At 40.2% G+C, this 23,402-nt stretch overlaps 1 pseudogene; it reads left to right on the top strand.

Annotated features, from left to right (window-relative positions):
• The first annotated feature begins 11,873 nt into the window (after nucleotides 1–11,873).
• Nucleotides 11,874–17,701, top strand: LOC112808092 (DNA-directed RNA polymerase II subunit RPB4 pseudogene; annotated as a pseudogene).
• Nucleotides 17,702–23,402: the final 5,701 nt, after the last annotated feature.

The raw sequence follows: 23,402 nt of genomic DNA on the forward strand, positions 1-23,402 counted from the left end.
TGAGTTCTTTCTGCTTTCAAGTTTTCACTTTCTAAATAAAAGAATATTGCTTTTTCCCCTTATGGAGTGTCATTTATTTGTAAGTACTGCCAGGTTTGTCTGAGATCTACAGTTGTATTTTAAGTGGTATGTTCTTTAACATTTATGTTATAGAGCCTCTTCAGAGGCCTCAAATTGATTTTGTCCAGTTTTCGCAATCTGAAAGGGAATAATGTACATATTTGGCTTTTCTCACTGTTCACCTGAAACTTCTCAGACCTTAAGCTACTGAACTGGTTAACCATGAACTTTATTCAGAGTTCAGTAATTCAGTTACCTAGGGAGAGAGAGTGCCTGCGGGTGAACTCCCTATTTCCATGGTTTCTGCTTTTTGTTTATTGAGAGTATTGGGTCAGGATTCACTTTCCAATGTTGCATTCCGTCTGGTCTCTAACTCAGGCATAAGCTGCAGAAGTATATATAGTCTCCTTTGAGTGGCTAGTTGCTAGCTTTCTTCTTAAGATAACTAAGGCTTTAACTGTTGAATCACAGATCTGTACTTCTGAAACAAATAAGGCAACATATGTTAAGAAAAAAGAAAAAGAAGAAGATAGCAGGAGGGGAAGAATGAAGGGGAGTAAGTCGGAGGGGGAGACGAACCATGAGAGACGATGGACTCTGAAAAACAAACTGAGGGTTCTAGAGGGGAGGAGGGTAGGGGGATGGGTTAGCCTGGTGATGGGTATTAAAGAGGGCATGTTCTGCGTGGAGCACTGGGTGTTATGCACAAACAATGAATCATGGGGCACTACATCATGAACTAATGATGTAATGTATGGTGATTAACATAATAAAAAAATTTTAAAAAAAGATAACTAAGGCTTTAATCTCAAGGCTTCTCTACTACTACTACTGAGAATAGACGGACCAAGTGGTATGTGTCTGTTCTGTCCCTTGACCTTTTTTTGGTCTCTCCTAATTACCCATTTGCAGGGGTCTCTTACTTTCTTGTGATTCTGCCTTTTTTTTTTCATGAGGAGGTGTCATAAATTAAGCTTAGAGTGAGAATACTCAGTCCCATCTGAAGTGTATCTCTTGGAGGTTCCTCAGAGTTGTCTTATGGATGGTATCACCTTTTCATTATTCTATTGGCTATTTTGATGAAAACCTGCAATGGAGAACCAGCTCCCAATGTTCCACGACTACTTTGTACCCAGAAGTCAAGAAGGTCCTATACCATACCAAATTAATTTGTTTTCCCCATCCCCATATTAATTTGTTCATTGGCAGTATTATCATCAAATATTATTAAATACTAGCTACCATTTATTGAGGTCTTACTCATGTGCTCAAAACTATTCCAGTGTGTTATGTTCATCTTTTTTCATGCAATTCTTATGAATAACCCTGTAAGACCGGAAAAATATAATATTCTCTCTCCCTCTCTCTCTTTTTCTCTCTCCCTTTCTCATTTTATAAACTAGGATACAGTATATACTCACATAGTGGTTAAGTGACTTGCCCAAGGTCACATGGCTATAGAATGGCAAAGGTAGGTTTTGTATTCAAATCTTCCTGACTCTACTACCTCTCCTCCTATCCATAGTGTTATAAGTTTATGACTTTGACCCACCTCCTCACCATTTTCTTCTCTGCCATTCACGCTTTTGGGCTTTTATTTTTTTAATTCACAACTTGATGAACTATGAAATGCCACTCCCTTCCCTCATGTCTTTCCATTCTAGCACCATATCTATATTGATATCAACACATGAATTTGTTCTTCCAAGTCAAAGAAATGATAGCCATGGCACAGACCAGCAGGCTTATTCTTACTTTAGTTTTTGGCTTTTGTTGTTTTTTCTATCATAAGTTTGATCATTATAATGAGTTTTGTCATATTGATTTTTACAGTTTTGCTCTTTCTGTTCCAATTTCCCTATCTTTGATTTTTCCATGCATATATCCTCTATATTAATATCTGAAAATGATAATATTTCTGTTATTCTTCCAAGCCCTGGCATTCACAATTTCCCTTTAGAATCTTTTTTTTTTTTTTAAGATTTATTTGTTTATCTGAGAGAGAGAGGGAGAGTGTGATTGCAGGCGAGCATGAGCAGAGGCAGAGGGAGAGGCAGAGAAGTGGACTTCCCGCTGAGTGTGGAACCAGAAGTGGGGCTCCATCTCACGACCCTGAGATCATGACCTGAGCCGAAACCAAGAGAGGGATGTTTAACTGACTATACCACCCAGGTGCCCCCAGAATTTCTTTTTATCTTAGTTAATTTGCTCCATTCACTCTGGTGACTTAGGCAAGCAAACTTCACTTCTCTGGACTATACTTTTCTCATAATTTAGCATTGCTTTCTCAACTACCAAAAGTTTGCTTACTCTCCAAATACTTTTGTCAGTTTACTAACCTGTTAAAAAAAAAAAAAAACTGATGAGAGGGGCATCTGGGTGGCTCAGTTGGTTAAGTGTCTGCCTTTGGCTCAGGTCATGATCCCAGGGTCCTGGGATCAAGCCCTGAGTTGGGCTCCCTGCTCAGTGGGGAGCTTGCTTCTCCCTCCCCCTCTGCCTGCCACTCCCCCTGCTTGTGCTCTCTCTCTCTCTTGCTCTATATCTCTCAAATAAATAAAAAAAAATCTTCAAAAAAAATTGATAAGAACAGCAAAGTCTTCTATTTTATAGGTAATAAATTCTATTCCTTAAATGTTACATAAATCCTATCAGTTCTGCCTTTTTTTTTTTTTTTTGGTAAGTATATTCCAGTCTGTTAAAAACTTGAGTAAAGAATCACCTTTCAATTTATTTTTTTAAGATTTTATTTATTTATTTGAGAGAGAGAGAATGAGAGATAGAGAGCACTAGAGGGAAGAGGGTCAGAGGGAGAAGCAGACTCCCCGCTGAGCAGGGAGGCCGATGCGGGACTCGATCCCGGGACTCCAGGACCATGACCTGAGCCGAAGGCAGCCGCTCAACCAACTGAGCCACCCAGGCACCCCACCTTTCAATTTAATCTCTCTTATAAACTATTTTTTAAATACTTGGCTTCAGAAATTACCAAGTAAGTTGCTTACTTCTGACCTTATCCCTCCTTTCCCACATATACCGGAAATCTCTTCCCATTTCCATCCTCGCTACAGTGTGCAAGAAACAGTCTATATTCTTAAAACATTCTATTTCCCCTTCTTGATAGCATACTCATACTCATCCTTATTTTTATTGAGATATAACTGAGCTATAACATTGTGTAAGTTTAAATATGACATGACTTCCCATTTTATTGCCAGGATCATAAAACTCCAAATGAATTCTTTAGCTTTGATTCATCTTTCAAATATAAATCATAGGGTTTACACCTACCTCTTTTCCTACCATTCCTATAGTTTCTTCTACCATTTATTCGTGTGAAGGCTCCCATACTCCAGTTCCTTTTAATGCGTTAAGTGTTCCTCTTTATAGTCAACCTTGTACATTGCTCTAAAATTACAACTAATATTTCTTCTCTCAATGCCTTGTGCTCATTTCCTATGTTATTTGACTAACAAATTATTACTTGAACTTGGACTTGTACTCATTATCATTTAATTTTAATTAGTGCTTTTGTGCTTCTTCTGAATTCTTCTTTTCCTCACACCATGCTACTTGACTTCTACTACCCTTCTGATTTATCTGAGGCTCAGTTATTCTTCTCTACTAGATTAACATTCTCTTTTTCTGGGTCTTGGTTCCAATTACATTAAGTCAAAGAATCAGTGGGGAACCTAGACAAACAGTTTTGGAAACAGGAGAAGAACTATCAACCATCAAGGTACTGTTGGAATGAATAAAATCCAGCCAATTCCTCAGCCTTATGTCTATCCACTCAAGATTTAAAGTCCTAAGAGACGAAGTCAGATTGCCCAAGCCTAAGTAACAGGTTGGTCAGAGAAAGGAGCTGATAGAAATAGCCTTCAGGAACCCTTTAAGTTTCAAATACAGTAAAGGAAGGGAAAGAACTCTATATTTATAATTCCTGTAAATTTATATAAAATGGGAGTAGGTTATTTTCCATCAGGAAATCGGGATGTTGTCAAGGAAGGAGAATGAACAGAAAGAGGAGTGAATGCAGTGAATGAAACAATGTAGGTACCCCGTATGGGCTTTTAGTCTCCTGTCTTCTCTTTCTTTTCAAATAAAAAGAGACACTCTCCATTCAGTTGGGCAGGCATTACCAGCTCAGTTTTTTTTTTTTTTTTTTTTTTAAGTAGGCTCCATACCCAGCATGGAGCCCAATGTGGGGCTTGAGGTCATGACCCTGAGATCAAGACCTAAACTGAGATCAAGAGTTGGAAACTTAACCAACCAAGCCACCCAGATGCCCCACCAGCTCAGTTCTTTTAACTCCCCTCTCTTGTATGCTAGATGCTGTCCCTGCTGTCCCTGCTAGCACATTGAAAAGAACAGAGATCGGGGCGCCTGGGTGGCTCAGTCGTTAAACGTCTGCCTTCAGCTCAGGTCATGATCCCAGGGCCCTGGGATCGGGCCCCGCATCGGGCTCTCTGCTCCGCGGGAGGCCTGCTTCTCCCTCTTCCACTCCCCCTGCTTGTGTTCCCTCTCTCGCTGTCTCTCTCTCTGTCAAATAAATAAATAAAATCTTAAAAAAAAAAAGAAAAGAAAAGAAAAGAGATCTATGAACCTATAGAGCTTGTGTAAGCTCCCTGAACCTCATTTTTATCACCCATGATATTGAAACATGCTTCCTTATTTTTTGTGAAGATTATTAGTGGTAAGATACAGTGCCTGATACACAGCCATCCAACAAAATGTTGGTCCCCCCACCACCTCTTCTTCAGACTATCTCCTAGGTGATTTTCACATTCATCAAGGCAGTTATTCATAATCTCCTTCCACAGAAAGCCCTGTCAAAACCAGTTCTCCACATCAGAAATGCTTTCCATTCTTATACTTCCTATGCAGATTTACTTGGTTGGCATGCCTCTGGCTGTCAGTTCTAAGAGCTAAATCTCTTCTCTGTCCCTAATGGAAACAACACAGCAGGTACATCCCCTACTTGTCACAGTGCTACTGCCCATGTATTTTTCAGTCTAAATATCAGGTCCACCTGCTACATTTACCATGTGCATCACTCACATTACCTCCCTAAGTGACTTGTGGTCTTTCCTAAAGTCACATGATGCCATCAATCCTGCAACTCTCTTTTCTCTGAGATGGGTTCCAAATTAAGTTCAATTTATCCCTTCTAGGGCTTTATATCAAACTCCTTACTTCAAGAAAATGGATTATGAAAATATGGCCTATATTTTTCCAATGTCAGAGTCAGTGCCTTCATTCTGTAGCTAAGCAGTAGAGCAGGAGATACCTTGGGTATCAAATCCTTATACTAATAAGTGGATCTTAGTGTCTATGAATTGCCAGGCCTACTTTGGTTGTTACAGAAATTAGTAACATATAGTTCCTGCCTTCCAATAGCCTACAGTCTAGTGAGGTATAAGAGACATATGCAAATAGGTCAATTACACCACAGTGTGGTAAGTGGGAGCACAATGAAGGTGTGAGGCTGGTTGGGAAAGTTTAAAATGGATCACAAGAATGAGTGGAGGTGAACTGGACAAACAAATGGGGAAGGTGATCTGGACTGAGTGTATGCAAAAACACAGTGTTGAAAGAGATCTGAGTATGGTTAGGGAATGGGTCTTGACTACAGAGAGTTGAAGGGTTGGATGGGGTTGGGGGAGTGTGATCTTGAGACACTTAGTAAACTAATGCCTGCAAAAGAGCCACCTGTTTCATAAGTAAAATTGTACTGGAGCACAGCCATACCTACTCATTCACGTATTGTCTGTGGCTGCTTTATTGCTATGATGGCAGAGTTGGTAGTTGCCACAGAGACCATTTGGCCTGTAGAGGAGAAAATATTTACTATCTGGCCCTTTACAGAACAAGTTTACCAACGGACGCCATAAAGATGTGAAACAGAGCACAATGACCTTAGAGAGGCATACAAAAGAGTCTAGACTATTCAGAGGAGCAACAGAAAGGTTGATGAAGGATTTAAATAATGACATGCTCATCAGATTGGTGTTTTAGGAAAACCACTTTGGCTGCATATGAAGAATGGATTAGAGGGAGCAAGACTGAAGGGAGGGGCACCAGTGAGAATATACTGCAATAATCCAGACAGGTGAAGATACACATGAACTAGTATATGCCCAGAACTGTGACAGAAGATATTTATGGAAGAGAATAATAGGTAGCATTGTCTTTTCTTAGAGTTTTATTCTGTGACCACTCTTCTTCTTTTGTTCTTGATTTCCTATGTGCTTCCCTCTCTTCCTCCTGAGTTTTTTCCCAGTGTGATCAGCCTTTTCCCTTCTTCAAACATCCTATTCATATTTGAGACTATATCCCTTGTTAAAGTCAGGCAGGTAGAGACTTCAGGAATCTGCATGTCTGAACTTCTACAGTTGTGCTGTTGCTGGTGTAGCTTATCTGTCCCCAAATCTGAACCACTGACTTATGATTTTCCTCTTTCTCCTCCTCCTATCTTAGTCTGTCTACTTGGGCCACTGGAACCTCCCAATATTTCACTGCTCACCCAAAGTACCATGTTGCTGCTGTCCCAGCATGCACCATTCACCATCAAGTCCAAGCTTTTGAAGTTGGAAACAATTATCCTAATTGTTTATGTAGAGTAAATCTGATGATGAGACAGGTTAAATTGCCCAAAGTCACAGCAAATTAGTAGAAAACCAAGTTTCCTAATTCCTTACCTTGAGCTCTTTCTAACAGTTGTAAGTTCCTGTCCCAAATTAGGGAAATAAAATAACAATCACCATTTTAGCTCTATGATAGATCACTTGAAGGAAGTTTGTAAATAGCCATGTACCTGTCCCAGCTACTTGACTATAAATAGTTTTCTTAAGAAATTCCACTGACTAGATCAATTGCTTCCTGATGTAGAAATCCAACTAAAAGTGTCAGAAACCACCTGGAATCCAATTATGAAATAAAGGAGGACTTAATACCCAGGCTGGAAGTAGGAAAATGACAGATGATACTTTAGCTTTGAAATATAAAAGGGCTATGGGATTTTATGGCTTTCATTTGGTTTTTATCTCATACCATCGTGTCCTTTAAATACCCAAGTTCCTGAGATAAATCACTCACCTCAAGAAATGACGGTCGCACAACGCTTTTGTAACCTGCAAAAATGTCACACATATTACCATCATTTTACAGTGACTTTGATATTTTACCTCTACTGCAAAAGAGTCACACATAACACAATGAAAACAGATGCTATCATTTTTGTAGGACTGAGTTTAAAGAAAGATGTGGGTGCTACTGAAAGGGTTGGTCTTTTCTAGTGAATTCCACAAGCAAGGTCTGTAGAGGACAACCATCAACCCTGGAAAATATCAGGACTATCAAGGGCATAGTTGCCAAGAGCTGACACCTGATGGACTGGATCTGGTTGTAGTAAGTAGCCCTGTCCTATATGGCAGTCACTTGCCACATGTGGCTATTTATTTTACCTAACATAAAATTAAAAATTAAAAAAGACAAGAAATAACAAGTGTTGGTGAGGATGTGGAGAAAAGGGAACACTTGTGTACTGTTGGTGGGAATTTAAATGGAGGCAGCCACTATGGAAAACAATACGAAGTTTCCTCAAAATGTTGAAAATAGAACAGTCCTACAATCCAGCAATCTCATTTCTGGGGATATATCCAAAGGAAATGAAATCACTTTTTAAAAGAGATATCTGCATCCCATGTTCGTTGCAGGATTATTTATAATAACCAAGACATGGAAACAACCTAAGGGTCACTGACAGAGGAATAGGTAAAGAAAATGGGGTATATATTTTTCAATGGGGTATTATTAAGCCATGAAAATGAAGGAAAACCTGACATTTGGGACAACATGGATGGACCTTGAGAGTGTTATGCTAAGTGAAATAAGTCAGACAGAGAAAGATACTGTATTATTTCACTTATATGTGAAATTTTAAAAAACTCAAAAAACAGGGAACATATTGCTAGTGTTGGGTAATAGTACTGTGTTGAAGGGGGTAAATATAGAGGTTTTTTTTATCATTGCAGAAAGTTCTATTGGACAGTGTTGTTACAGAGAAAGGCAGGATAAAGAAATAAAATGAACTGGGCATGGAGGGAAACCATTGCCAGATTTGGTCATAGCACAAGGAATAAACCAAGGCAGTGTGGCACAGAAGCTAGGAAGAGACATGAATTCTAGTAGAATTAGATTAGTCTAGTCCATTAGAACCTGTTGATTAACCTCTCTTGCTTGTTTTTCTCCTTTATAGTGGGCAGTGATTAGTGTTACTTTCCTACGGGGTTATTTTGAGGATTAAATGAGACCTTGTATGCAAAGGGCTTGGCAGATGCCTCGCATCATATGTGCTCAAGAAATTATAGTGATTGTTCTGAGGGCTGAGGTCAATTCACCAAATAACTATTTCATGCTGAGATCTTTCCATCTAGTAGCTTGGACTTACTCACTTCAGAGTTGGGAAGAAGTCCTATCTCAAAACCCTAGTAATCTTGAATTTTTAAAAAACTTAAGTGATTATTGAGAGAGAGAGGTCAAGAGAAACACAGTTGATGAGCCCAATATCAGAAAGGATCTCCATCAGCTGCAGACAACAGAAAGTCCAAATAACCTATGACTTAAAACAAGAAGAGGTTTATTTGTCAAGGAAGTTATTTAGCTTTCTGCCCCAATATCTCTAGTGTATGGTTTCCATCCTCACAGTTTCTTTTCTTTTTCTTTCTTTCTTTCTTTCTTTCTTTCTTTCTTTCTTTCTTTCTCTCTTTCTTTCTTTCTTTCTTTCTTTCTTTTTAAGATTTTATTTATTTATTTGACAGAGAGCGAGAGAGGGAACACAAGCAGGGGGAGCGGGAGAGGGAGAAGCAGGCTTCCTGTGGAGCAGGGAGCCCAATGCGGGGCTCAATCCCAGGACCCTGGGATCGCAACCTGAGCCAAAGGCAGATGCATAATGACTGAGCCACCCAGGCACCCCTTCATCCTCACAGTTTCATTATGTCAACTGCTCTTCCAGATACCATGTCTATAGTCCTGGAAGGATAAAATAGGCTTCACCTTTTTATTTAGGAAAGGGTGTTTCCACACACACCTTCTGCAACATCTCACTGACCAGAAGAACTCTGTGCCACCTCTCACAGTAAGAAAAGCAAGGAAGAGAGATTTTGTTTGTTTGCCTTATATTGAACCACATGAGGTTACCAATATTTCAGCATTTTCAAGTGACAAAGAAGCAATTTCATATTGTTCAGCCCAAAAGTTGGGCACACTGCCACCCTGAACAAAACTGGGGTTCTGTTAGAAAGAAAGAAAGAGAGCATAGACATTCGGCAGGCAACTGACAGTGTCTGCCATTAGTTCCCACTTCACACCAGGCCAAGTGTGAGTCTTGCCATCCCTGATGGTAATTGTTACATCATGTCTGAGAAAAGGGACTGAAAGTTACTCAGCTGAGAGACTGCAGAACTGGGATGGAAAGCTAGACCTTCTGTCTCAAAGTCCATGTGCATCCCACCATATTCTCAAGGGAAAAAGCAAAAATGAAAAAGCTATAAACAACACAAAATTGAAAAAACCCAAAAGGTTTGATCATGACAGGGTATGTATTGCCTGTATTAAATCATCCACACATTTTTTCTTTTAATCAGAAGTATCAGTCACAACTGGGATGAGACCAGATTGCACGTAAGTGGAGGGAAAATATATTGGCTCACTTTGTTAGAATTTAATTCAATTTCCATTTCTGTGTCTTTCCCTTGGGGGAATGGTTATCCGACTTGATGCTGAAACAACTAGGCAAGATGAGATTGTTTGAAGACAATTATTAGAAGAGAAGGTGACATCAGATTTTTTTGTTTCATTTACTTTCTCTTTTGTTTTGTTTTTATTGTTTTTTTTCCAAAGTAAGGTATTTGGATGTTAAAGAAAACAAATTCACAGAGTTAAAAATGCCTTATTTAAATAATATAAAACTACTCCCTCTCTCTGAATTATTGAATTCCATAGTTCACCTCTCATAAGATATATTTTTCCACTTTTGTGGTTTTATTATTTTATGTTGATAATTTCCCAGGTATTTTCCCTCTCTCTCTCTCTCTCGTTTTTTTTTTTTTTGCAATCTCACCCTGTGTATTCAGCTGCCTACTGAACATGCTACAAGAATGTCTCATAGGGTACCTCTGTGTCAACATATCCAAAACTGACTTCATGATCTTTCTCCTAAACAAACAAAACATCCTGTTCCTCTTCCAGTGCATTTCTTCTAATAAGTGACAACACCAATTACCCAGTTGCTCAGACTCAAAGCCAGGAAGTTATCCTTGACTCTTCCATTTCTTCATCCCTTTCATCTCTGATCAATCCCCCAAAGCCTATCAGTACCACTTCTTAAACATTTCCCAGAAAAAGGAACCCTCTTGCACTGTTGGTGGGAAACTGGTACAGCCAGTCTGGAAAACAGAATGGAGGTTCCTCAAAAAGCTAAAAATAGAGCTACCCCAGCACCCAGCAATTGCACTACTGGGTATTTACCCAAAGAATACAAAAATACTAATTCAGCGGGATACATGCTCTCTGACATTTACAGCAGCATTATTTACAATAGCCAAGAAATGGAAGCAGTCCAAGTGTCCATCAGTAGATGAATGCATAAAGATGTGGGGTGTGTATGTGTGTGTGTGTATAGATATACACACACACATATTTACACATACACATATATATAATAGAATATTATTCAGTCATAAAAAAGATCTTGCCATTTGCAACGACGTGGATGGAACTGGAGGGTGTTATGCTGAGTGAAATAAGTCAATCAGAGAAAGACATGTATCATATGACCTCACTGATATGAGGAATTCTTAATCTCAGGAACAAACTGAGGGTTGCTGGAGTGGTCGGGGGTGGGAGGGATGGGGTGGCTGGGTGATAGACATTGGGGAGGGTATGTGCTACGGTGAGCGCTGTGAATTGTGTAAGACTGTTGAATCATAGATCTGTACTTCTGAAACAAATAACGCAACATATTTTAAGAAAAAAGAAAAAGAAGAAGATAGCAGGAGAGGAAGAATGAAGGGGAATAAGTCAGAGGGGGAGACGAACCAGGAGAGATGATGGACTCTGAAAAACAAACTGAGGTTTCTAGAGGGGAGGAGGGTAGGGGGATGGGTTAGCCTGGTGATGGGTATTAAAGAGGGCACATTCTGCATGGAGCACTGGGTGTTATGAACAAACAATGAATCATGGAACACTACACCAAAACAAATGATGTAATATATGGTGATTAACATAACAATAAAAAATAAAAAAAAAAGAATGGACTCTTGCCATTTGCAATGACATGGATGGAGCTAGAGAGTATGACGCTAAGTGAAATAAATCAGATAGAAAAAGACAAATACCATATGATTTCATTCATATGTGGAATTTAAAAAACAAAACAAACAAGCAAAAGGAGAGAGAGAGAAACCAAGAAACAGACTCTTAACAGAGAACAAACAGATGGTTACCAGAGGGGAGGTGGGTGAGAGGATGGTGAAATAGATGATGGGGATTAAGGAGTGCACATTTCGTGATGAGCACTGGGTGAATAAAATAAAAAATTAAAAAAAAAAACCCATTTCCCAGACCCAACCAATAAATTTACAAGGTACCAAGGTTTTCTCCAGTATAAGCAAATTTTTGCAATGGTCAACTAGCTAAAGGAAGACATACTCTTAAGCTAACAAAGATGACCTGGATGAGAATGGTGTCACCTAACTTCATCACTGAGGCATCGTCTCCACGGAAACCATTGGAAGACCTATGGCTGTCTCCAGACCATGAAGAACCCCATTGCTATTAAGAAATTGAAATTGAATGGTATATGTGGTGAAGAATTGAATGTAGCCTCATTTCTTCCAAAGGCAACTTCAAAAGGACATTATGGGTCGGTCTTGTTACTACTACATCCCTAGCATCTGGCAGGTGCCTGGCACATAGTAGACACTCAGTAAATCTTTACTGGGAGTTGAGAAATGAATAAGAGGGGGAAGAAGTCTCATTTTAATTCTTACTATTGTAACATTTTTAATGATCATTCCAGTTTCTCACAAAAAGCTTCTTCATCTGGCCAATACCTGGGACACTGAATTCAACCCCAGACAAGAGTTACTTGGATAATTCTAGGCTTACTGAGGCCTGGGATCCAATTATTGGTTCACCTTCCTGTTATTATAACCTGGCAATATGTCTTATGTAGTTCTCAAAACTGCAGTATGCAGTGGGGAGAAACCAGGCTTTGGAATCTCTGATTTGTCATTTACTAGCTTTGTAACTTTCTTCAACGTACTCGATCCCTCTGTGCCTCAGTTATTTCATCTGAAAAGTGGGGGCAACAAACAGATGCCTTGTGGGATGATTGGGATCTAATGCAATGAGATAATATGAGGGAAGCACTGAGCAGGGTTCCCAGCACAGAGCACATGTTCAGTTCATGGTATCATGCCCCTGCACTGCCTAGTAGATGTGTAGTCCTGACATCTCATAACTGTCCATCTTATCCAGGGCTGCTGCTAGTGTCTGGAAGTCACCCACCCTCTACTAATCCACCACAAAGCTCTCAACAACCAACTCATTCTTCTCAGGTTGTGGGATGGGAAGGTAGGTAGGATGGGAAAATCTGCATGGCTCTGAATGGATGGTTTTTTGATACTCTGGCCCCTGTTGTGAAGGTAATAAAAACAATCACAAGCTTTTATGTTTGTTCACCACTACACTTCTATTGCTGAGCACATTCATTCATTTATTCATTGAACATGTATTTACTGAGTGCCTTACTATGTGCCAGCAGTCTCAAGACCTTGGGGTTAGTAGTGAACAAGATAGAGTGTCCACTATCAAAAGGTTTGAATTAAAGGGATAAGAATAGATTAATAAATGAATGATGAGATTTAAAATAGTTATATGTGCAATGGAGAAATTAAAACTAAGATATGAATTAGTAATTGGGGGAGGAGGAGGTAAAAGAAGCAAGGAGACAACTTTAGAGACCTTTCAGTAGGCTAGGCTTGAGATAATTTAGAATGGTATGTTTGGAGATAGAAAAAATGTGAATGGTTTCAGAAATAAATAAAATTTTTAGAAAAAAAAGGTGTGTGTGGGGGGCGCCTGGGTGGCTCAGTTGGTTAAGCATCTGCCTTTGCCTCAGGTCATGATCCCAGGGTCCTGGGATGGAGCCCCGCATTGGGCTCCCTGCTCAGAAGGAAGTCTGCTTCTCCCATTCCCTCTGCCTGCCACCCCACCTACTTGTGCTCTCTCCTGTAAAACAGAATAATAATTGGAGAGAATGTGAAGGGTGAAGATGCTGTCATTCTGCTTTAAGATGGGAGGCACAATGTGTGTCCGCTGATAGGAAGGGCCTTCAAGAGAGAAAAATTGGTAAGGCAGAATGTGAGGTACATGGGAATTCTGTAACTCTCTTCCCAATTTTTCTGTCAATCTAAAACCACTCTAAAATAAAAAGTTTATTTAGGGGAGGGGAAGGATGAAACAGAAGAAAGAAAGCTTTCAAGAACCCTTGAAGAAGGGCTGGTCTCCAAAGCCCAAGTGAAGGAGGGTAGAGTTGGCTGCCAGTGAATATCATTCATTTATTAGTGAATAACTGAATGAATTTTATTACATTTTAAGCTTATATGCATTCACTCACTTTTATCATCATAACCTTGGGAGGTTATTGTGATACTCTTTTTATAAAATAAGGAAACTGAGGCTCAGACAGATAAGGCTCTGGTTGAGAACAACACTCTCCATCAGCCAAAGGATTTTCAAAAGCAAAGGTCAGACTTTGTGCAACACCTGTTTGCTTGGTAAGGGACTGAACATGTTGGCTTTGTTAGGTGTAATGCAAGTAAGGCATCCCACCAGTGTTTCATGTTGGGTCTTAGTTTCCTTAGCCGCAAATTGAAAGAATACAATAAACACATATAAGGGCCTTTGGATCTAGAACTTTCTGATTTTAATTTTTTTGAATAGCTTCTTGTGATGAAGAGTGAGACAGGTTGGGAGTGTCTTCCATTAAGACAAATGTGTGGGCAACAGAGAGAGGGATCTGAGTATCACACGTTCACTACACATTGCTTGGAGGGTCTGTACAGCAACACACACTGTGTTGGAATCTTCCACATTGCTTGACAAGGAGATGTTGACAGCATCATCTTTGCTCTTCTGCATGTGTTCAGTGATTGTGAATAAAGATGCAGTAATGCTGAGTCAGCCTCCTTTCTCTCCTCCTGGGGAACTTCATGAGGAATAAACCAAAACTGCATGTCTACAAATGACAGGTCATTCTTGACAGCCACATGCAAGTTCTCTTAGTTATCGAATCACATTTTTTTTTCAAGCCTTTATCCAGTTTCTAGTGCTACTGTGAGTCTGAAAATCTGAGAAATTTGGGAGTATCCTCCCTCCCAGATGAAAATTATATTTCTAAAACATTTTTAGTTTATACCTATCAGGCAACACAATTCCTTTATTAATTCAAGTCAATTCAATAAGCATGCACTGAGAGCCTGCTAACATACTAGATCTCATGCTAGAAATTGGGAATAGAAAGTTGCATGAGATATAGTCCTGGAACTCAAAAGACTCCGTCTGAAAGGTAATTTCCAAGACTCATTGTTGTCTGAAGAAATGGCAGCAATATCATGCCTAATTTTCTCAGCTAAGGTACCATGATGGCCTATTCCATTTGTTCCTGTGTCCCTCATTCTTTTATTTGCCAGACTCTCCCAAGATCTACCTTGCTCCCAGACTTCTAGTTGAGTTTGTCCAATGCAGAGAACATCAAGAGATCAGAGGCTGAGTGGGAAGTGGGTCAGGATATTCATTCCCGTGGCTCTCCACCTGCAAAGTCACTGTTGGTTGACAGCATCCTTCGTCTGTTAGGTGGCTCTCTCCACATAGCTCTCTGTCTTAGGTCTTGGTGACTACTCCCTTCCTCTGCCCCTTTGGCCCTGGGGGTGAGTGGTACCCTTCTGTTATTAACCCTGAGTAGTCTGCCTTCATTCCTTATGAATGGCTTGGTACTGCTGCCTATGACTTCATAAGTGTTTCTTTTATTCATCACTCAATGACCTAACTGAGTGTGCCCTTTGTTTCCCATATGGACTGTGATGGATCTGCACATCGTCATTTATGTTTGCCATAATCCAAGCTCTTCTTTATTATATGCTGTGGTCCTTAGGGATAAGCTTCTTGAGATACGTGTGAGAGAGCCAGAGCAATGAGGTCAGTAGGTCCTGAGTGCCATCTCTGGCTTTGCTACTAGCTGGGGTATGAAGTCAGCCACATTAATTAACTTATTTAAACTTGTTTCTTCATTTGTAAAGTGGAGATGAAAAACATCTATCTCAGGGCGCCTGGGTGGCTCAGTTGGTTAAGCGACTGCCTTCGGCTCAGGTCATGATCCTGGAGTCCCAAGATCGAGTCCCGCATCAGGCTCCCTGCTCAGCAGGGAGTCTACTTCTCTCTCTGACCCTTCCCTGTCTCATGCTCTCTCTCTCTCTATCTCATTCTCTCTCTCAAATAAATAAAATCTTTAAAAAAAAAAGAAAAAGAAAAACATCTATCTCATAGGTTTTTTGTAAATATTAAGTGAATAATGTATGTATTGGATCTTATACTTCCTGGGATGGTATTTTTAGTTTTTTATTTTTTAGAGAGAGAGAGAGAGAGAGAGGACATGCACACAGGGGTTGGGGATGGGCAGAGGGAGAGAAAGAGAATCCCAGGCAGGCTCCATGCCCAGTGTGGAGCCCAACACAGGACTCAGTCTCATGACTCTGAGATCATGACCAAAGCCAAAATCAAGAGTCCCACGCTTAACCCACTGAGCTACCCAGGCACCCCTGAAATAGTAATTTCTAAACAAATATTAATCTCTTTTACCTCTGGGATTCTAAGAGAGGTTTTTGCAAAACCCCATGTAGAATCCCTAATAGAGGGTAAGACACAGCTGCAAGACTTCTCCTGTAGAGAACCTTTCTTGATTGCCAACTGCAGTTGAGCTCTCATTCCTCTCAAATCCTTGGGCTCTTTGTTTGCAGTTCTCTAATGGCTTGGTTCATATTTTGCCTTAAATTTCAAATATTAAATATAATATTCAATGCCTATATTTATGAATGTTGATGTTTAATGACCCCCTACCCCCATTAAATCATGCATTTCTAAGGCTAGGAATTGATTCTATGCACATTTATATCCCTAGTACCTATACAGTAGATGGTGCCTAACAGGAGCTCAACAATTTTTGAGATGACCACATGTCTGGATGAATGAAATGCATAACAACCCTAAGATGTAAAATGCTATTTCTAGTAATTTGGATTGGAAGGGAAAATTTGAGGGGCAAGGAGACCATTCAGATGACTGAATAATATAGTACAGAGAAGAAAAGATATTAAAATAAGGAACGGTCAGAGGTCATGAAAAGGAGGGGAAAACAGATTTGAGAAATGCTTAGGGAGTGACTATTTGAATGTAAAGGGTGAGAAAGACGATGAAAAAGGACATGGGACTTTATGCTTGGAAGCTGCATGTGTGGTTGTATTATTAACCAAGATAGGGAATATGAGGGCAAGATGGGGGTTTAGGTGCTAGGCAAGTGTGGGGTGGAAGAACAGATTATTCTCACCTCAACAAGTTGAGTTTGCGGTGACCAAGAAATATCCCATTGAGGATGTTGGGAATATATATATGAAGTTTGAAAGAGAGATGGGAGCTAGAGGGAGGTGATCCTCTGTGTTCAAACGGTTCGTTCAGCTTAATTTCATTTATCCCTCTATAAAGAAATTATCTGTTTCCACTCTAAACTTTAAGGTCCTTGTCTTCATAGTATTCCCAGTGCCTAGCATGTAAAAGTTGCTCAATGAGGCCAAGACGCGCGCTTCTGTGCTTCCGGCGTGCGAGTGCTTCCGGCGTGTGAGTGCGGTTTCCCACACGGTGGGCCTGTGGCGTTGGCCGCCGGCGGTAGCGACCCGTGGGCCGGTGACGTAGAGGAGGACACCTCACAGCTTATCTTCCCCAAAGAGTTTGAAACAGCCGAGACACTACTAAATTCAGAGATTCATATGCTTCTGGAGCATCGAAAGCAACAGAATGAGAGCGCAGAGGATGAACAGAAACTTTGAGGTCTTCGTGAAAACTTCAAATTACACACCCCATTTCAGTCGTTTCAAAAACAGAGAGACCATTGCCAGTGTTCAGTGTCCGCAAACTCAACATGTTGAGGTGAGAAGAATCTGTTCTTCCACCCCACACTTGCTCCAGAAGAAGCTTCATAAATTTGAGTTGGCCTGTTTGGCCAGCCTTGCCCAGAGACTGCTGAGGAGTCAAAGGCACTGATCCCAAGCCTGGAGGGGCGATTTGAAGATGAGGAGCTACTACCGCAGATTCTTGATGATATCCAGACCAAGCACAGCTTTCAATATTAATCTCCAAATACCACTCTGCTGCTGAGGGGAACTACATCCCAAGCCCAGCACCACTGTCCTGATGTCTGGAGCTGACTTACATGGAAATTCCATTGCACTTGGGCTTCCTTTGGATAGAACAACCCAGCTTGGTCTTGGTTTAGGTTGCTATTTCAGACTTGACTATTGGACCATGATAACCTGACCCTGCCTCTGGGAAGGGTGAGGTGGGGTGATGTGCGTATAAGCTACACTGTTGACTACCACATACCATGGTTTTGGTCCCGTGTTATTTTTAAATTTTTGTTTTGTTTTAAGATTTTATTTTTTTAAGTAATCTCTACCCCCAGTGTAGGGCTTGAACTCAGTACCCCAAGATCAAAAGTGGCATGTTCCACTGATTGAGCCAGCCAAGCACCCCTTTTTTAAGATTTTATTTTTTTAGCCCCTGTGTTATTTTTGATTCCTAAGATTTCATGTTTTAATTTCAATGTGTTTGTAGTTTTTGCAGCTACAGGAAACGACAGTCTTAAAATGCAAAAGGAAGAATTAAGGGGCACTTGGCTGACTCAATTGGTAGAGCACATGACTCTTGATCTCTGGGCAGTGAGTTCAAGCTCCACATTGGGCATGGAGTCTACAAGCAAAAACAAGCAAAAAACCCCAAACAGGAACCCTAAATATAAATGCAAAAGGAAGAATTAAACCAACCCTGTACCATCATCTGAAATCCTTACAGAAAGGATGATAGTGCTAATGACTGTGAGACAGCATTGGCATCATTGTGCTTAACCCAAAAGTCAAGGAGGAAGGTCACCATGGAAAGCAGTTACACCGAGGATAACTGCCAAGCATGGAGGGCCCATACATAGCCTTGAGGTACATCAGTACTTGACCTTTATTCTTGGACTGTTGAAGAATGTAGATTTGGAGGCATTGGTCCTAAAGCACTGTATTCTCACTCTTAAATTAAGATTTTTTTTTTTCCTTTCGAGGACAGACTTGAAGGTCTGAACACTTTGAAGACTCCTTGGATGGGGTATCCATTCCAAACCTCTGTCTTGCTACTTAGCAGCAGGTGATCTCTGATGGGGGTGATTTGGAAAGAGGGAGCCTGCCCCTTCCTGGGCCACTACAGTGAAGTCACTTAATGTAAAGCAAGTTGGGGGAAACTCTTTAATAGCTAAACATTCTAGCTTTGTGTGGTATCATAGCCAATGAGCTTTATCCAAGGTGCAATTGTTGCTAGCTGAAAGGAAAAGAAAAATGGCTAAACATTCTAGCTTTGATTTTTCTGAAAGGAAATATGCCTATTTTCTTCACAATTCGGAGATTTTCCTTTGGAGTACTTGTTGGCTCCAAATGAATGCATGATCCAAAAAAAAAGGTTGGAGAAATAACAAAGTTACCTTTTTTTTTTTTTAAAGTAGGTTCCAGGGATGCCTAGGTGGCTCAGTCGGTTAGTCATCTGTCTTCGGCTCAGGTCATGATCCCAGGATCCTGGGATCAAGTCCCACATTGGGCTCCTTGCTCAGCAGGAAGCCTGCTTCTCCCTCTGCCTGCCACTCCCTCTGCTTGTGCTCATTTGCTCGCTCTCTCTCTGACAAATAAATAAAATCTTAAAAAAAAAAGTTGCTCAATGAATGATCTTTCAACTTATGAATGATTGTTGAACTTTGGGAATCATGGGCTGGGAATAGGTAATTGCATAAGACGGGGAGGAATGAGGTTGTTCACTAGACTAGGAAGGAACCTCTAAGGAAGAGGTAGAGAAGCTCACATAAAAAAGATTGGAAACCAGAGACAGGAGGAGAGCCAGAAAAGAATGTTCTCTGAGTTTCAAAAGAGATTATTTTCAAAGAGGAGATTGTGGGAGTGTTAGTGTTTTTGAGATCAAATGGGATGAAGACCAAGCCCATTGATTTTGGCATTTAGAAATTAGGAAGTCATTGACAACTTGAGCAAGAATAATTACTGTGAAGATGACTTTAGAATTCAAAATGATACAGATAAGGAAATACGTGTCTTTGAGATCAAATGGGATGAGGACCAAACCCACTGATTTTGGAATTTGGAAATTAGGAAGTCATTGACAACTTGAGCAAGAACAATTACTGTGAAGATGACTTTAGTGAATTCAAAATGATACAGATAAGGAAATACATATAATGAAAGTATACCAATCTTGCATGTCATAGAAATGTAAAAAAGCAATAGAACAATAAACTATACTAAAGGAAGCTTTTAAGAAATCGTAATTAAACATATTCATAAACTGAGGGAAGGAGCCAATGAGATTAAATGAAGGTGAATATACAAGCAGGGAAGTCTGTAGGACAGTTTTAAATTTCTATACTGTTAGGATTTGTAGAAAGTATATCCCACTCTTATAACTACTAGGCATTTAATATTTTTCTAGAAACCCTGTTGTGGTCATTTGTTGGCTTGTACCCACCAAAATATTTGAGCCGCTAAATCACAATAGTCAGGGTCACAGAGATGTCTTTTCATTTCGTGTTGTTGGAGAAAGCCAATCACCTCATAGACTCTAATGAGACTCACCACTAAAGAAAACATTCTTCATTCTAGCATCACCCCTTTCCTTGTTTCTTGTAGCATTAAGAGACTCCCAAGGATAAGCTGCCAATATAATCATCATTGACCCCTGTTTAAACACCACCACAAATAGTGGTTCAGGTTATTGCTTACATCACCCAGCAAAAGAGCATGTCCGTTGGGTTTTGAAATTATTAATGTCAGTGATTTTTAATACTATTAGGAATAATATTTTTTTACCCTAGGATCCTGACTGACTTCACATAGGTCTCTGTTCCCTCTTAAACCTTATGTTTCATCATTTGCCTGTGAGTTTATTCTACAGTATTTTTAAAGAATTGGCTAATTTTCAACATTGCTAAACTCTTCCACAATGTGTCTTAAATTTGGTTTTATAGAGAGTCAGCTTGAAACAAAAGGATATCTGAGTATTTCTTTGATAATGAACTGAATAATATCAAAAGCATACCTAATTAATATGACCATAATAAATATTTTCATAAGTGATTTTTGGTTCTCCTTTTGTGATCCAGAACAAGTTAGTAAGGTAAGATCAAAATTCTTTGGGTTTGGGGGCGCCTGGGTGGCTCAGTTGGTTAAGCGACTACCTTCGGCTCAGGTCATGATCCTGGAGTCCCGGGATCGAGTCCCGGGATCGAGTCCCACATTGGGCTTCCTGCTCAGCAGGGAGTCTGCTTCTCCCTCTGACCCTCTTCCCTCTCGTGCTTTCTATCTCTCATTCTCTCTCTCTCTCTCAAATAAATAAATAAAATCTTTAAAAAAAAATTCTTTGGGGTTGACCTAATTGGACTTTTTTTCCCATTTCTCTTTCTTCTGGGTAATAGGGTTGTTTTCCAACAATGTTTTATTTTGTTTACTCAAAAGTAAACCACATTAAGCTTTTTACCACTTTAATCTGTTCCAGATATTAAGTCCTATCTGAAATGAAGAGACTATTTTCTTCAACAGAATAAGGTATGGTTCATTCTGTTTCAAGTTTAGGAAAATAATAAGTGTGCACTCTCTTACTCCTAGTATTCAGTGACTACACCCATTGCTTAATTTTTAAATTCTGAACTGGAGCATAAATTCTTCTAAAAGAAAAGTACAGTGGGTTTCAGAAGAACTTTTAGCCAATTCAGGATGACAGAACTGGGCTTTTCATAAGCAGCCTGTGCTATACTAGCCCTGTTTAATTTTAGATAGTAAACACAGTCTAGAACCTTCCCCTCAGCTGCAGAGACTGGGCTAGCAGAGCACAAAGGTATTGGAAGTGAAATTTCTGGACCCGTGGTTTAAGGCTAGCTTTCAGTGAACCAGAAATTGAAACTCCTTGAAACCATAATGTAATCAACCTGCACTCTTGGGCAAGCTTCAGAATAATCAGACCTGTCATTGCTGCACAAACGTCTGCTGTGAAATGTCAGTCTTTCTATCACCAACAGGAAAGTCTACTTCCATGGTGTTTACAAGTCCAGCTTTGGAAAATCTGGTCCTAATCCCAGACTAACTTCCTCTGTGATAACTGCTAACATAACAGTACAACACAGTGACCTTATTAATAGAACCCCTATTTCAGAAATCCATCAGCTACCCAGCTGCCTCCCTTAGAGAGGCTTCTATTTATGCAGATGCCAGAGACTGTGCTTCTGGGGACCCAAATCAGTCCACGTGGCTTCCCTCCCCAGATGAAGTGATAAATTAGACTTTGGGCACAAACTCCTCATTCTCCAATCTGCATTGTGCCTAGAAAGTATTAAAATAATTTTATTCTGGTGAAACCATGGTAGGGAAACTGGGTGAAGAACTTGTGATGGAAAGAGATAAGGAAAGCAAAACAAGTCCGCCAGAGGGATCTCTGCATCCCTATCTTAGAAGTAAGGGTTTGCAGTAAACATGAATGGGGAATGAATTGTGAGAGAGGAGCTATCCTTGAGAATGTGCTTCCCTTAGCATACTGGGCAAACTCTTTTTTTTTTTTTTTCAGAGCATTAACTGGAAGGAAAGCTGGAGGGAAATTTTCCTGTCTAGTCTTCTCATGAAACTGTAAGTTTCTTGACATAAGAACTGTTACATTTCTTTAATCACTAACACAACTCCTGGTCAAGTTCAGCATCCTGAACTTCTGTTCACTTTCTGGACTCCAAGGAAGTTTTCAAATTAAAATCATTTGTGTATAAAATTGCCAGTTCCTGTATAACCTCATTAGAACAGATGTACAGCTCATTAGTGAGTTAGTTGTTGGTAGCAGAAAGTACACATTTCTAGCTTTGTCATCAGAGGATAATAAAAATGCATCTCCTCATTCCAGGAAATGCTCTTCCAGGCTGAAATACATTCCCATGGGTTGTGACCTAAGTCTGAAAAAGCTGATAGAAAGAGCAGGACAAGACTCACTGTGATGGTTAAAATTTTTTTTAAGATTTTATTTATTTATTTAAGAGAGAGAGCTAGAGTACGCATGAGAGAGCACATGAGCAATGAGCGGGGGCCGGGGGGTGGGGTGCAGTGGGCAGAAGGAGAGGGAGGAGCAGACTCCTTGCTGAGCAGGGAGCCCAGTACAACTGGGGGCTAGATCCCAGGACCCTGAGGTCATGACCTGAGCTGAAAGCAGATGCTTAACCGACTGAGCCACCCAGACACCCCTGTGAGGGTTAATTTTCTGTGTCAACTTGAAGGGCATTTGGGGAATGAGATTAACATTGGATTCGGTGGATTTTGAATAAAACATTGCTATTCCTCCATAATATGAGTGGGCCTCATCCAATCACTTGAAAGCCTTCATTTAACAAGGGCTGACCTCCTCAAAGCAAGAAGAAATTCTGCAGCAGAAGGCTTTCAGACTTTAACTGTAGGATCAACTCTTTCCTGGATCTGCCAGTCTACCCTGCAGATTTTGGACTTGCCAGACTCCATAATAGCATGAACCAAATCCTTAAAATAAATCTACACTTATATATATATCTCTCACACACACACACACACACACACACACACATCCTATTGGATCTGGTTCTCTGGAGAGCCCTGATGCACTGAACAACAGGCATATTATACAGTCTATCAGTCGATCATCCAACCACTTCGTAGCCCATTTCCCCCTAGGCTATTATACAGGAAGATTCACCATGCTGTTCATTTGCACAATGCTCTTACTTCTTTATGGATTACAGAGTAAGATTAAACAGAGAGTGTCCTCACAGACATGCCGTTTAAACCAAGTAGGGGACTAGGTGTCAGAAGACCTTGTTTCCAATTATAGCTCTGTCTCATGCTGTCTGTTATATTTACCTACCTGTGCCTCAGCTTTCTCTCTATACAGGAAGGGGTGTTCTTTTTTTTTTC

The sequence above is a fragment of the Callorhinus ursinus genome, unplaced genomic scaffold (assembly GCF_003265705.2).
Source record: "Callorhinus ursinus isolate GAN/ISIS: 27379988/994484 unplaced genomic scaffold, GSC_fseal_2.0 scaffold34, whole genome shotgun sequence".
NCBI classification, from domain to species: domain Eukaryota; kingdom Metazoa; phylum Chordata; class Mammalia; order Carnivora; family Otariidae; genus Callorhinus; species Callorhinus ursinus.